This window comes from Bombina bombina, chromosome 12 (genome assembly GCF_027579735.1).
Source record: "Bombina bombina isolate aBomBom1 chromosome 12, aBomBom1.pri, whole genome shotgun sequence".
Classification (NCBI taxonomy): Eukaryota; Metazoa; Chordata; class Amphibia; order Anura; family Bombinatoridae; genus Bombina; species Bombina bombina.
The window spans coordinates 105173263-105187315 of record NC_069510.1 but is presented as its reverse complement, the minus strand read 5'-3'; the positions used below and the strand labels follow the sequence as shown (position 1 = coordinate 105187315).

The window sequence follows — 14053 nt, the reverse complement described above, 5'->3', positions numbered from 1 at the left end:
AACGGTTTTATTTTAAAACGTTTTTTGTGCTTTGTTATCAAGTTTATGCCTATTAACATGTCTGAACCATCAGATAGACGATGTTCTGTATGTTCGGAAGCCAAGGTTCCTCTCCATTTAAATATATGTGATGAATGTGACAAACAAAGTAGGGACAATGATGCCACTGATAATAATGTTGCCCAAAATGATTCCTTAAGTGAGGGGAGTAAGCATGGTACTGCATCATCTCCTTCTATGTCTACACCAGTCTTGCCCACTCAGGAGGTCCCTAGTTCATCTAGTGCGCCAATCCTCCTTACTATGCAACAATTAACGGCTGTAATGGATAATTCTATTAAAAACATTTTAGCCAAAATGCCCACTTATCAGCGAAAGCGCGACTGCTCTGTTTTAGATACTGAAGAGCATGAGGACGCTGATGATAATGGTTCTGACATGCCCTTACACCAGTCTGAAGGGGCCAGGGAGGTTTTGTCTGAGGGAGAAATTTCAGATTCAGGAAAAATTTCTCAACAAGCTGAACCTGACGTTATTACATTCAAATTTAAATTGGAACATCTCCGCGCTCTGCTTAAGGAGGTGTTATCTACTCTGGATGATTGTGACAATTTGGTCATTCCAGAGAAATTATGTAAGATGGACAAGTTCCTAGAGGTCCCGGTGCCCCCGAAGCTTTTCCTATACCCAAGCGGGTGGCGGACATTGTAAATAAAGAATGGGAAAGGCCCGGCATACCTTTTGTCCCTCCCCCTATATTTAAGAAATTATTTCCTATGGTCGACCCCAGGAAGGACTTATGGCAGACAGTCCCCAAGGTCGAGGGGGCGGTTTCTACTCTAAACAAACGCACCACTATCCCTATAGAAGATAGTTGTGCTTTCAAAGATCCTATGGATAAAAAATTAGAGGGTTTGCTTAAAAAGATGTTTGTTCAGCAAGGTTACCTTCTACAACCAATTTCATGCATTGTTCCTGTCACTACAGCAGCGTGTTTCTGGTTCGAAGAACTAGAAAAGTCGCTCAATAAAGCATCTTCTTATGAGGAGGTTATGGACAGAGTTCAAGCACTTAAATTGGCTAACTCTTTTACTTTAGACGCCACTTTGCAATTAGCTAGATTAGCGGCGAAAAATTCAGGTTTTGCTATTGTGGCGCGCAGAGCGCTTTGGCTAAAGTCTTGGTCAGCGGATGTGTCCTCCAAGAACAAATTGCTTAACATCCCTTTCAAGGGGAAAACGCTGTTTGGCCCTGACTTGAAAGAGATTATTTCAGACATCACTGGGGGAAAGGGCCACGCCCTTCCTCAGGATAGGTCTTTTAAGGCTAAAAATAAAACAAATTTTCGTCCCTTTCGCAGAAACGGACCAGCCTCAAATTCTACATCCTCTAAGCAAGAGGGGTAATTCTTCTCAAACCAAGCCAGCCTGGAGACCGATGCAAGGCTGGAACAAAGGTAAGCAGGCCAAGAAGCCTGCTACCGCTATTAAGACAGCATGAGATGCTGGCCCCCGATCCGGGACCGGATCTGGTGGGGGGCAGACTCTCTCTCTTCGCTCAGGCTTGGGCAAGAGATGTTCAGGATCCTTGGGCACTAGAAATAGTTTCTCAAGGTTATCTCCTGGAATTCAAGGAACTACCCCCAAGGGGAAGGTTCCACAGGTCTCAATTGTCTTCAGACCAAATAAAAAGACAGGCATTCTTACATTGTGTAGAAGACCTGTTAAAAATGGGAGTGATTCATCCTGTTCCATTAGGAGAACAAGGGATGGGGTTTTACTCCAATCTGTTCATAGTTCCCAAAAAAGAGGGAACATTCAGGCCAATTTTGGATCTCAAGATCCTAAACAAATTTCTCAGGGTTCCATCGTTCAAAATGGAAACCATTCGGACAATTCTTCCTACCATCCAGGAAGGTCAATTCATGACCACGGTGGATTTAAAGGATGCGTATCTACATATTCCTATCCACAAGGAACATCATCGGTTCCTAAGGTTCGCCTTTCTGGACAAGCATTACCAGTTTGTGGCACTTCCATTCGGATTAGCCACTGCTCCAAGAATTTTCACAAAGGTACTAGGGTCCCTTCTAGCGGTGCTAAGGCCAAGGGGCATTGCAGTAGTACCTTACTTGGACGACATACTGATTCAAGCGTCGTCTCTGCCACCAGCAAAGGCTCATACGGACATTGTCCTAGCCTTTCTCAGATCTCACGGGTGGAAAGTGAACGTAGAAAAAAGTTCTCTATTCCCGTCAACAAGAGTTCCCTTCTTGGGAACAATAATAGACTCCTTAGAAATGAAGATTTTTCTGACAGAGGCCAGAAAATCAAAACTTCTAAGCTCTTGTCAAGTACTTCATTCTGTTCTTCTTCCTTCCATAGCGCAGTGCATGGAAGTAATAGGTTTGATGGTTGCGGCAATGGACATAGTTCCTTTTGCGCGAATTCATCTAAGACCATTACAACTGTGCATGCTCAGACAGTGGAATGGGGATTATACAGACTTGTCTCCGACGATCCAAGTAGATCAGAGGACCAGAGATTCACTCCGTTGGTGGCTGACCCTGGACAACCTGTCTCAAGGGATGAGCTTCCGCAGACCAGAGTGGGTCATTGTCACGACCGACGCCAGTCTGGTGGGCTGGGGCGCGGTCTGGAAACCCCTGAAAGCTCAGGGTCTATGGTCTCGGGAAGAATCTCTTCTCCCGATAAACATTCTGGAACTGAGAGCGATATTCAATGCTCTCAAGGCTTGGCCTCAACTAGCAAAGGCCAAATTCATAAGGTTTCAATCAGACAACATGACGACTGTTGCATATATCAACCATCAGGGGGGAACAAGGAGTTCCCTGGCGATGGAAGAAGTGACCAAAGTAATTCAATGGGCGGAGATTCACTCCTGCCACTTGTCTGCAATCCACATCCCAGGAGTGGAAAATTGGGAAGCGGATTTTCTGAGTCGTCAGACATTTCATCCGGGGGAGTGGGAACTCCATCCGGAAATCTTTGCCCACATAACGCAATTATGGGGCATTCCAGACATGGATCTGATGGCGTCTCGTCAGACGTTCCTTGCTACGGGTCCAGATCCAGGGATCCCAAGGCGACTCTAGTAGATGCACTAGTAGCGCCCTGGACCTTCAACCTAGCTTATGTATTCCCACCGTTTCCTCTCATTCCCAGGCTGGTAGCCAGGATCAATCAGGAGAGGGCTTCGGTGATCTTGATAGCTCCTGCGTGGCCACGCAGAACTTGGTATGCAGACCTGGTGAATATGTCATCGGCTCCACCATGGAAGCTACCTTTGAGACGGGACCTTCTTGTTCAAGGTCCGTTCGAACATCCGAATCTGGCCTCACTCCAACTGACTGCTTGGAGATTGAACGCTTGATTTTATCAAAGCGTGGGTTCTCAGATTCTGTCATTGATACTCTTATTCAGGCTAGAAAGCCTGTAACTAGAAAAATTTACCATAAAGTATGGAAAAAATATATCTGTTGGTGCGAATCGAAAGGATTCCCATGGAACAAGATAAAAATTCCTAAGATTCTTATCCTTTCTACAAGAGGGTTTGGAGAAAGGATTATCTGCAAGTTCTTTGAAGGGACAGATTTCTGCTTTATCTGTTTTACTTCACAAAAAGCTGGTGGCTGTGCCAGATGTTCAAGCTTTTGTTCAGGCTCTGGTTAGAATCAAGCCTGTTTACAAACCTTTGACTCCTCCTTGGAGTCTCAATTTAGTTCTTTCAGTTCTTCAAGGGGTTCCGTTTGAACCCTTACATTCCGTAGATATTAAGTTATTATCTTGGAAAGTTTTGTTTTTGGTTGCAATTTCTTCTGCTAGAAGAGTTTCAGAATTATCTGCTCTGCAGTGTTCTCCTCCTTATCTGGTGTTCCATGCAGATAAGGTGGTTTTGCGTACTAAACCTGGTTTTCTTCCGAAAGTTGTTTCTAACAAAAATATTAACCAGGAGATAGTTGTGCCTTCTTTGTGTCCGAATCCAGTTTCAAAGAAGGAACGTTTGTTGCACAATTTGGATGTAGTTCGTGCTCTAAAGTTCTATTTAGAGGCTACAAAGGATTTCAGACAAACATCTTCCTTGTTTGTTGTTTATTCTGGTAAAAGGAGAGGTCAAAAAGCAACTTCTACCTCTCTCTCCTTTTGGCTTAAAAGCATCATCAGATTGGCTTATGAGACTGCCGGACGGCAGCCTCCTGAAAGAATCACAGCTCATTCCACTAGGGCTGTGGCTTCCACATGGGCCTTCAAGAACGAGGCTTCTGTTGATCAGATATGTAAGGCAGCGACTTGGTCTTCACTGCACACTTTTACCAAATTTTACAAATTTGATACTTTTGCTTCTTCTGAGGCTATTTTTGGGAGAGAGGTTTTGCAAGCCGTGGTGCCTTCCATCTAGGTGACCTGATTTGCTCCCTCCCTTCATCCGTGTCCTAAAGCTTTGGTATTGGTTCCCACAAGTAAGGATGACGCCGTGGACCGGACACACCTATGTTGGAGAAAACAGAATTTATGCTTACCTGATAAATTACTTTCTCCAACGGTGTGTCCGGTCCATGGCCCGCCCTGGTTTTTTAATCAGGTCTGATGAATTATTTTCTCTTAACTACAGTCACCACGGTATCATATGATTTCTCCTATGCATATTCCTCCTTTACGTCGGTCGAATGACTGGGGAAGGCGGAGCCTAGGAGGGATCATGTGACCAGCTTTGCTGGGCTCTTTGCCATTTCCTGTTGGGGAAGAGAATATCCCACAAGTAAGGATGACGCCGTGGACCGGACACACCGTTGGAGAAAGTAATTTATCAGGTAAACATAAATTCTGTTTTTTGGGAGAAAAGTTATTCAAGCAGTGGTGCCTTCTGTTTAACCATCTGTCTTGTCCCTCCCGTTCATCTGTGTCCTGTAGCTTTGGTATTGTATCCCACAAGTAAAGGATGAATCCGTGGACTTGTCGTACCTTATAGAAGAAAAGTAAATTTATGCTTACCTGATAAATTAATTTCTTCTATGGTACGACGAGTCCACGGCCTGCCCTGTCATTTTAAGACGGATTATATTTTTTTATTTTAAACTTCAGTCACCTCTGCACCTTTTAGTTTCTCCTTTTTCTCCTGTACCTTCGGTCGAATGACTGGGGGGTGGAGCTAAACGGAGGAGCTATATAGACAACTCTACTTGTGGGATATTATCCACCTGCTAACAGGAAGCGGCAAAGAGCACCACAGCAAAGGATGAATCCGTAGACTCGTCGTACCATAGAAGAAATTAATTTATCAGGTAAGCATAAATTTACTTTTTACTGAAAGAGGAGAAAAAGTTGGGGCACTTTATTTTAAACTCATTTATTGCAAGCTTCCTCTTTAAATGTGTGGGGACAAATACCTTAAGGCAGTTTATTCAAGGCAGGCACTGGGGCTACTACGGGGCTGAGGAGTTCAGGCTAATCGTGTGTGATTCACTTCTCCTGGCGGTTTGCCTCTAAGACTGTTTACCGACCGGGAGGTATTTTAAGGCTCTTTCTCTGTGTGGTGTTCTCTGCTCCCGGCGGACATTTTTACCGACCAAAAGATTACTGTTTAAGACGCCCACGATGGGCGGGACTTAGCTGAGGCGGCAGTTGCACGCCTTTTCTCACGCTGCGCTTCCGGATCAGTTCCTACGCAGTAGCTTGTTAAATATCTACTACGGACTCTGCAAGTTGATAGACGGTCCGGATTCCTATCTAATTTAGGGGTTTCCTCCGGTGCAGCAGGACAGGTAGGCACCTCAGCAGAGCTCAGCTGAGGTGTAGAGTTCATCTGGGGATAAGATTTTTGTATCGTTGGTGTAAATAAGTAAAGTTTTTAGATTTAAAGAGACGGTAACGTTTTTTCTGATTTAATTTTTTATTAAAGAATTTCAAATTTTTACTTCATAATTTGATCACTGTGAGTCAGAATGGATCAAGAGGCCCTGCAAAATGTCACTTGTTCATTATGTTTTGATGCCAGTGTGGAACCACCAATCCCTTTTTGTTCCTCATGTATTGAGACTTTTTTCTGAGCCAACATTTTCTAAGACGGATGCTGTTCAGGAGTCAAATGATAATGTTCAATTTATGCCGGAGCTTTCTCCTCAAGCGTCCCAAGTTTTACCGCCCACACATGCAGTGCCCTGCGCTTCCTCAACTCCTCCTGTAGTTACGCTGCAAGACATTGCTACCCTCATGTCCTCTGCAGTTTCTGATGCATTGTCTGCTTTTCCCTTGTTGCAGGGAAAACGCAAGAGGACAAATACAAATTTAGTAGAGGTTAGTGACTCGGTTGTTGCTATTTCGAATGTCCCCTCACAGAAGCCTGAGGAGGAGGATACTTCGGTAGCATGTGAAGGGGAAATTTCAGATTCGGACAGTGTAATTGCTTCTGCTGATACTGAGGTCACATCTTTCAGATTTAAGCTAGAACACCTCCGTATGTTACTCAAGGAGGTTTTAGCTACATTGGATGACAGCGACACTATGGTCGTAGTTAATCCTAAGAAATCCAGTAAACTAAAAAAAAAAAAAATATATATATATATACGGATGTACGGATAGAGGTCAAGAGACCCTCAGGCTGTACTGATAGACGCCCTGGCGGTACCTTAGAATTTCAGTCTTGCATACCTATTTCCTCTGTTCGTTCTTTTACCTCGGGTCATTGCTCGAATCCTTATTGCAACGGCATGGCCTCGCAGGATTTGGTATGCAGATCTGGTGGACATGTCATCTCTTCCACCTTGGAGACTTCCGTTGAGGAAGGACCTTCTACTTAAAGGGCCCTACCTTCATCCAAATCTAGTTTCTCTAAAGCTGACTGCTTTGAGATTGAACGCTTAATTTTATCCAAGCGGGGATTTTCGGAATCGGTCATAGAGACCATGATTCAGGCTCGTAAACCTGTGACTAGAAAGATTTACCACAAGATATGGCGTAAATATCTATATTGGTGTGAATACAAGGGCTACTCTTGGAATAGAGTTAGGATTCCTAGAATTCTGTCCCTTCTCCAAGAAGGTTTGGAGAAGGGATTATCAGCAAGTTCCCTAAAGGGTCAAATATCTGCCTCGTCTATTTTGTTACATAAACGTCTGGCGGACGTACCAGACGTGCAATTGTTTCGTCAGGCCTTGGTCAGGATCAGGCCTGTGTTCAAACCAGTTACTCCTCCCTGGAGTCTTAATTTAGTTCTTAAGGTTCTTCAAGGGGCTCCGTTTGAGCCTATGCATTCCTTAGATATTAAGTTATCTTGGAAGGTTTGGTTTCTTGTTGCTATTTCATCTGCTTGTAGAGTGTCAGAGTTCTCTGCATTACAGAATGATTCTCCTTATCTTATTTTTCATTCGGATAAGGTAGTTTTACGTACCAAATTAGGGTTTCTCCCTAAAGTAGTTTCTGACCGGAACATTAATCAGGAGATTGTTCCTCCTTTGTGTCCTAATCCTTCTCAGAAGGAACGGCTTCTGCACAATATGGACGTGGTACGTGCACTAAAGTTTTATTTACAGGCGACTAAGGATTTTTGTCAGTCTTCTGCCTTGTTTGGTTTTCTCTGGAAAACGTAAGGGACAGAAAGCTACGGCTACTTCTTTCTTTGTGGCTGAAGAGTATCATACGTTTTGCCTATGAAACTGCTGGACAGCAACCTCCAGAGAGAGTTACAGCTCATTCCACGAGGGCTGTTGCTTCCTCATGGGCATTCAAAAATGAAGCTTCTATGGAATAGATTTGCAAGGCTGCAACTTGGTCCTCTCCACACTTTTTCTAAATTCTATAAATTTGACACACTTGCCTCAGCTGAGGCCGCTTTTGGGAGACAGGTTCTTCAATCAGTGGTGCCTTCCGTTTAGGTTCCCTGTCTTGTCCCTCCCTTATCTGTGTACTCTAGCTTGGGTATTGATTCCCATTAGTAATTAGAAGATCCGTGGACTCATAGTGTCATTAGAAAGAAAAACAAATTTATGCTTACCTGATAAATTTCTTTCTTTCTTGACAAGATGAGTCCACGGCCCACCCTATTCTTTAGACAGGGTGTTAAAATGTTATAAACATCAGACACCTCTGCACCTTGTTACTTCCTTTCTCTCCTTCAATGGAATGACTGGGGTGGGATGGAAGGGAGGTGATATTTAACAGCTTTGCTGTGGTGCTCTTTGGCGCCTCCTGCTGGGCAGGAGTGATATTCCCATTAGTAATTAGATGATCCGTGGACTCATCGTGTCAAGAAAGAAAGAAATTTATCAGGTAAGCATAAATTGTTTTTTCTCTCCTCTACCCCGGCTGTATAGTTTATATCACTTTTAAGGGGTTGTAAGGTACAGAGTTTGGGAGCTCCTGGGTGGCGATCTCAGTGCACACCTATAGCTCAGCGCCTTGTTTTGTTAAGCCCTTTGGAGGGGTAGGTTTCTCATGTACAGGTTTTTTTTTTTATTAGGCTCCATTATGTTTTTTAACTGGATATGATAAGCTGTTTGACTGTACTCGCAAGTGTGCAACATCCGCTTCTATTCGGCGCCATCTTTTATTTTTTCTATCCTGTGGTGGTGCACATTTCAGTCTTGCGCTTACCGCAACAAGTAGTGTTTTTGGCACCATTTGTGTATAACTGTTGATGCCTCTATCCTCACTAAGGGTGCTGATCTCGGTGAGAGGGGTTAGTAGGCAGAGTATCTGTTTTAAGGGAGCAGCTTACAATAGCGCTCTTATTCTCAAGTAAATTCATACTCAGCTCTGTTCTTGCATACATGTATCCGTTTTGATCAGGACCTCACTCTCCTTGTTTATTTCCTCTATGCATGTTGGGCTTCTCAATGCCCGTCATTTGGGGGTATGTTAGTATGGGGGTTGATGTTTTCCCCTCCCTTACAGGGCATATCATTTGTGTATTTTATGCCGGTTGAAGATTTTTTTTTTTTTTTTTTTTTCCCCCCCAGAATTTCAGTGTTTATTAGTATTTGGCGCCATCTAGCGGCGTTTAATATTACATCTATTTTATTTCTCATCAGTCTCTAAAAGTGCTGATCGGTTAGGAATTTTAATTTTGATATGCGTCTTCCATGTCAGGTTCCTTTTTCATGTTAAGGTAGCATATTGTAGGATTTAAACTAAATTATGTTCTTGCACATATTGCCTAATATGCTTATTTCATGTTAACTTATTGCATGTATATGAGTACTATATAATTTTCTCGTTGAGGAGATTTAGAAACAAGGTGCTAATTTTCATTTATTTTTTTCTATCATAGTGTTTAACTGGTGGGTTTCCATCTACCTTTTTTGGAATGTCGCCTCAAATTGAGAATCTTAGTGAACACTAATACATTTATTAAAAACACTAATACATTTATTTTATAGTTTCCCTTATGATGAGGTGATTTCTGCTGAATATGATCGCTTCTCGACTTTTCGGCTACGATCATGTGTAGTATCTGTTCAGTTTCATATCTGATACTTCCCCTATCTGGGGACCATATCGTGTGTGTGTGTGTATGTATGTATGTATATGTGTATGTATATGTATATATGTGTATGTATATATGTGTGTGTGTGTATATGTATATATGTATGTGTATATATATATATGTATATATATATATATATATATATATATATATCTGCAATCCAGCAGAGCTGTTAAATAACTCCTCCCTTCCCTCCCACTACAGTCATTCTCTTTGCCTAAGTTAGTGATAGGATGTGGTAAAGTGAGGTATTAGAAAAGATTCTTCAATCAAGAGTTTATTATTTTTAAAGTAGTACAAGATTGTGCTGCTTTGTTCTAGGGTGTAGCTGTAGTCCATATCAGTCTCTTCAGTAGGGCTTTGGTGGCTTTAGAGCAATGGGAACTGGTGGGACATATTCTCTCTGCGGCTCCCATACATTTATGCTGCCCTTATCCTGATAGCCTAAGCAAACTTTATCATTTTCCACAGGGCTATGGGAGGGAGAGGACCTCTTAAACTTGCTGGACTGTCCTGCTGTTAAAAGTAAGTGCTGACTTTTTTTTTCTGGAGAAGAAATAAAACTCAGAGGAAAGTGGGCACTTTAATTTTATCAATGGTTAACATATAAGGCTCAGACAAGGGGCTCTTTATGTTGGGACATCAAGCTCTCTTATTTGGAGGGTATTGGACAGCCATAAGTACAGGCACTGGGGCTGGGAGTTGAGCTCAATTTTTGATTATGGTGTTTTTTTTTCCCCTAACGATTTATGTAAAACATATAAGCCGATCGGGTAATGAGTTTTTCTGTTATGCCCACAATGGGCGGGGCTATCGGTTTGCGTGCTTCCTAAGTAAACTGCGCAGTATTCAGCCGTTCTAGCATCGCATGGACGTCTGCACATCGTGGCACTAAAACCGCATGGTTCTTTACTCAATTGAGCAAGCGGTATTAGCGCTATTGGAGTCCTGAAGATGCGGATCGTTCCAGTCCAAAAAACTAACAGGGAGTGAGTCCGGTTGGCAGGTAGGCACCTCAGCAGAGTTGCTGAGGTGTAAGGGTGTCTGAAATTTACTTTGATTAGCTGATGGGGTACATTTTTTCCTAAGCAGTAAAAAAGGTTACCTTTTAAATTTTAAAGACACAGTAACGGTTTAGATAATAAAACATTTTTTTGAGTTAAAGAAATTTGATTAACTTATGACCTTTTTTGCGCACATTTTTCCTCATGCAGTAAAAAAGTTTCTTTTAAATTTTTAAAGGGACAGTAACGTTTTTTTCTCCAACATAGGTGTGTCCGGTCCACGGCGTCATCCTTACTTGTGGGATATTCTCTTCCCCAACAGGAAATGGCAAAGAGCCCAGCAAAGCTGGTCACATGATCCCTCCTAGGCTCCGCCTTCCCCAGTCATTCTCTTTGCCGTTGTACAGGCAACATCTCCACGGAGATGGCTTAGAGTTTTTTAGTGTTTAACTGTAGTTTTTATTATTCAATCAAGAGTTTGTTATTTTAAAATAGTGCTGGTATGTACTATTTACTCTGAAACAGAAAAGAGATGAAGATTTCTGTTTGTAAGAGGAAAATGATTTTAGCAACCGTTACTAAAATCGATGGCTGTTTCCACACAGGACTGTTGAGAGGAATTAACTTCAGTTGGGGGAACAGTGAGCAGACTTTTGCTGCTTGAGGTATGACACATTCTAACAAGACGATGTAATGCTGGAAGCTGTCATTTTCCCTATGGGATCCGGTAAGCCATTTTTATTACAGAAAGAAAAAAAGGGCTTCACAAGGGCTTTTTAAGACTGTAGACATTTTCTGGGCTAAATCGATTTATATATAAACATATTTTATACTCCATAGCCTTGAGGAATTATTTTAATCTTGGGAATTATGTAAAATAACCGGCAGGCACTGTATTGGACACCTTATTCTCTAGGGGCTTTCCCTAATCATAGGCAGAGTCTCATTTTCGCGCCTGTATTGCGCACTTGTTTTTGAGAAGCATGACATGCAGATGCATGTGTGAGGAGCTCTGATACATAGAAAAGACTTTCTGAAGGCGTCATTTGGTATCGTATTCCCCTTTGGGCTTGGTTGGGTCTCAGCAAAGCAGATACCAGGGACTGTAAAGGGGTTAAATATAAAAACGGCTCCGGTTCCGTTATTTTAAGGGTTAAAGCTTCCAAATTTGGTGTGCAATACTTTTAAGGCTTTAAGACACTGTGGTGAAATTTTGGTGAATTTTGAACAATTCCTTCATACTTTTTCGCAATTGCAGTAATAAAGTGTGTTCAGTTTAAAATTTAAAGTGACAGTAACGGTTTATTTTAAAACGTTTTTTGTACTTTGTTATCAAGTTTTTGCCTGTTTAACATGTCTGAACTACCAGATAGACTGTGTTCTGAATGTGGGGAAGCCAAGGTTCCTTCTCATTTAAATAGATGTGATTTATGTGACACAAAATTTAGAGAAAATGATGCCCAAGATGATTCCTCAAGTGAGGGGTGTAAGCATGGTACTGCATCATCCCCTCCTTCGTCTACACCAGTCTTGCCCACACAGGAGGCCCCTAGTACATCTAGCGCGCCAATACTCCTTACTATGCAACAATTAACGGCTGTAATGGATAATTCTATCAAAAACATTTTAGCCAAAATGCCCACTTATCAGCGAAAGCGCGACTGCTCTGTTTTAGAAAATACTGAAGAGCATGAGGACGCTGATGATATTGGTTCTGAAGGGCCCCTTCACCAGTCTGAGGGGGGCAGGGAGGTTTTGTCTGAGGGAGAAATTTCAGATTCAGGGAAAATTTCTCAACAAGCTGAACCTGATGTGATTACATTTAAATTTAAATTGGAACATCTCCGCGCTCTGCTTAAGGAGGTGTTATCCACTCTGGATGATTGTGAGAATTTGGTCATTCCAGAGAAACTTTGTAAAATGGACAAGTTCCTAGAGGTCCCGGGGCCCCCCGAAGCTTTTCCTATACCCAAGCGGGTGGCGGACATTGTAAATAAAGAATGGGAAAGGCCCGGTATACCTTTCGTCCCTTCCCCCATATTTAAAAAATTGTTTCCTATGGTCGACCCCAGAAAGGACTTATGGCAGACAGTCCCCAAGGTCGAGGGGGCGGTTTCTACTCTAAACAAACGCACCACTATACCCATAGAAGATAGTTGTGCTTTCAAAGATCCTATGGATAAAAAATTAGAAGGTTTGCTTAAAAAGATGTTTGTTCAGCAAGGTTACCTTCTACAACCAATTTCATGCATTGTTCCTGTCACTACAGCCGCGTGTTTCTGGTTCGATGAGCTAGAAAAGGCGCTCAATAATAATTCTTCTTCTTATGAGGAGATTATGGACAGAATTCGTGCTCTCAAATTGGCTAATTCTTTCACCCTAGACGCCACTTTGCAATTGGCTAGGTTAGCGGCGAAAAATTCTGGTTTTGCTATTGTGGCGCGCAGAGCGCTTTGGTTAAAATCTTGGTCAGCGGATGCGTCTTCCAAGAACAAATTGCTTAACATTCCTTTCAAGGGGAAAACGCTGTTTGGCCCTGACTTGAAAGAGATTATCTCTGATATCACTGGGGGCAAGGGCCACGCCCTTCCTCAGGATAGGTCTTTCAAGGCCAAAAATAAACCTAATTTTCGTCCATTTCGCAGAAACGGACCAGCCCCAAGTGCTACGTCCTCTAAGCAAGAGGGTAATACTTCTCAAGCCAAGCCAGCCTGGAGACCAATGCAAGGCTGGAACAAAGGAAAGCAGGCCAAGAAACCTGCCACTGCTACCAAGACAGCATGAGATGTTGGCCCCCGATCCGGGACCGGATCTGGTGGGGGGCAGACTCTCTCTCTTCGCTCAGGCTTGGGCAAGAGATGTTCTGGATCCTTGGGCACTAGAAATAGTCTCCCAAGGTTATCTTCTGGAATTCAAGGGGCTTCCCCCAAGGGGGAGGTTCCACAGGTCTCAATTGTCTTCAGACCACATAAAAAAACAGGCATTCTTACATTGTGTAGAAGACCTGTTAAAAATGGGAGTGATTCATCCTGTTCCATTAGGAGAACAAGGGATGGGGTTCTACTCCAATCTGTTCGTAGTTCCCAAAAAAGAGGGAACATTCAGACCAATCTTAGATCTCAAGATCCTAAACAAGTTTCTCAAGGTTCCATCGTTCAAAATGGAAACCATTCGAACAATTCTTCCTTCCATCCAGGAAGGTCAATTCATGACCACGGTGGATTTAAAGGATGCGTATCTACATATTCCTATCCACAAGGAACATCATCGGTTCCTAAGGTTCGCATTCCTGGACAAGCATTACCAGTTTGTGGCACTTCCGTTCGGATTAGCCACTGCTCCAAGGATTTTCACAAAGGTACTAGGGTCCCTTCTAGCGGTGCTAAGACCAAGGGGCATTGCAGTAGTACCTTACTTGGACGACATTCTGATTCAAGCGTCGTCCCTTCCTCAAGCAAAGGCTCACACGGACATTGTCCTGGCCTTTCTCAGATCTCACGGGTGGAAAGTGAACGTAGAAAAGAGTTCTCTATCTCCGTCAACAAGGG

General features: G+C 42.8%; 1 protein-coding gene and 1 pseudogene across 2 annotated transcripts in view; both read left to right on the top strand.

The window, feature by feature from the left end:
* KDM5C (lysine demethylase 5C) overlaps positions 1–14053 on the top strand; it is a 249125-nt gene that overhangs the window by 193984 nt on the left and 41088 nt on the right. The gene's annotated exons all lie outside the window — the stretch shown is intronic.
* LOC128643271 (uncharacterized) lies at positions 9430–9581 on the top strand (annotated as a pseudogene).